We start from the raw sequence: 2,496 nt of genomic DNA on the forward strand, positions 1-2,496 counted from the left end.
CCTGGTGCACATGTCATTGACTATATCACCAACTCTTTCCACAGACAACCAGCGCACCCCAATCCTCAAAGCGAGGCCAACAAACTCATTCAACAATTTGCTAAACGATCCTCCATCACCCTATGACAAGACAAAACATATTTGCTCTCAACAGACCCGTACAACTCCTCATCATTTAAAACGCTATCAAAGAGTCACACAACACTGACCACCAAATTACTATCTCTGAATTCCGGCAAGCCTTAGGAAAACACAAAAGTTCAACACCAGGGGAAGATGGGATCTCTGCACCTGAATATTGCTCCAACTTTTCAACAGATCTTTCGATACCGGAAAACTCCCCATGGTTTGGGAATATACCCTGATACAACCCACGCCTAAGAACTCTGGATCCAAAAGCCTTCAGACCAATCAATCTCAGAATAATCCCTACAAAGACTACAAATTAAAATCTCTGAAATCCACAATAACCTCTTCACCTTCAGAAAGAACACTGGAACTTCTGATAACATAGCTTCTCTCAGATCCATCTTTGACCATGGTACTGCCACACTTGTCTTTCTTGACCTTGGAAAGGCCTTCGGGCTTGCTGACGCAGTGACAATCATATCCATACTTGTCGATAAAGTATCAAATGAAAACTGCTCGCATTGGTCCTCTGACAAGCTGCAGTTCGATTTCAGTTCAAAGGGCACTCAGGGTGGAATTCTCCGCCCCATACTCTTCAATCTCCTCATAGAGCAACATGTACAAGTTCCTTTCAGAACCCAAACAACACAATACAGCTACGCCGATGACATACAACTAATAACTACAGGATCATATCAGATTCTTAATGCCCAGCATACCCTCAACCTAATAACCAGCTCATGCAATTCAACAACTAATAACCACAGAACCACATCACATCTTACATGCCCAACATACCCACGACCTAATAACCAGCCCATGCAATTCGATCTCAAAATCAAGCCTGCCAAATCCTCTGCAATAATAATTGGTCCCTCCAGACCATATAACCCTTTCTCCAGTTAAGGCCTGAACATTGGATGGACAGGTAGTGAAAAATGCCTAGACCACATCTCTGAACGCCGCCATAATACGATCAAATAGCACCTGGAAAGAAACATATCCAACCCAGAAAATATGCCACGAGAAAGCGAACCTCAGCCAAAGTCGGAGCAGGCTACAAAATTCTTCACGCCTTTTATATCCAGGCTATACGGTTTATAATAGATTTTACAGCCCTCTCTCTTGTTGACCTAACACCCAACCTGCTGGAAAAAATACAAAAAGAAGCCGTGAGCACTATCCTTGGTACCCCATGCTGGACAAGACTACATAATCTCAGAGCTGAATCGAACCTGTGCTCCTTGGAACTGAGGAATTGCAACCTCTTACCTTGCCAAAGCGTTTTCCTCACCCAAAACCACTAATTTTTAAAAGCCGCATTCAAACTCTGCTCTTAAGACCTAAAGACACTAACCTCGGAAGTGCAGTCTTGTATTATAGTTGCAATCATAGAATCAGGAGTCAGAAACCAGTTTGTTCAAAGGAATCCCGAGCTCTTCCCGTGTATAGTCCCAACCCTCCCTGGCTCCCTCCGCCCTTCCAAACAAACATCCTCAAGCTACCCAAAAAGAAATCACTCTGTGACCAAATCATCCGAAATATAGATGCCTCTGACATAATTAAAATCGAAACGGTAAACAGACTTGTAATTCTCTCTGACGGATCCATTGACGCAAACAACGGTCACCCCGGCGCCGCCATCTACTGTTCTCCACTCACGACAGCTTGGAGATTATCCAATGCATGTTACACCCTTCAGGCAGAGCTGTTCGTCACTGAGAACGTTATATCACACACCCTCTCCACACCACATTAAGAAGGAAACATTGCCTGAAATTCAAGCCCTAAACAAACCTCTAGACGAAAACCTTGCCTTAATAACAAAAAATCTATTTAACATCAAACTTCTCCACTTCCAGGGCTCCATACTCACTTCAAATTGGAATCCAAGCCATATAAGCATTCGTGGACATGAAGCTGACCGGTCAGCGTCCGACGCAACCCACTTTGACAGAGTAAATGTATGCATTCCTCCCAGCTGCATCCTACTCAAAAACATATTAACAAATGAAGAAACTCCGTTACCGAAATGGCATAATGCTATCACCACATATGACTTCCTCCCTCCCCCCCATCTCACGCCCACTGCCCAGAAAAAAAAACAATAATCGTATACCATCTCAGGCTTGGATACAGATGCAACTGGGAGATAGCAGAACGTGTTCAAAGGGAATGTACCCACTCTAACCAAATCAGACCACTCCTACACTATCTCCTCTCCTACCTAGCCTTGCAAAATTCTCGACCAGCAGAATTCTTCCTGGAATAACAGACCTCCGCCATGCAACTACACTTGCCCAATCTTATTAAAATACTTTTGGAAGACATCATTCAAGAACTCTTTTATAATCCCCCCGCCTAGAT

The sequence above is a fragment of the Penaeus chinensis genome, chromosome 42, assembly GCF_019202785.1.
Source record: "Penaeus chinensis breed Huanghai No. 1 chromosome 42, ASM1920278v2, whole genome shotgun sequence".
Taxonomy (NCBI): Eukaryota; Metazoa; Arthropoda; class Malacostraca; order Decapoda; family Penaeidae; genus Penaeus; species Penaeus chinensis.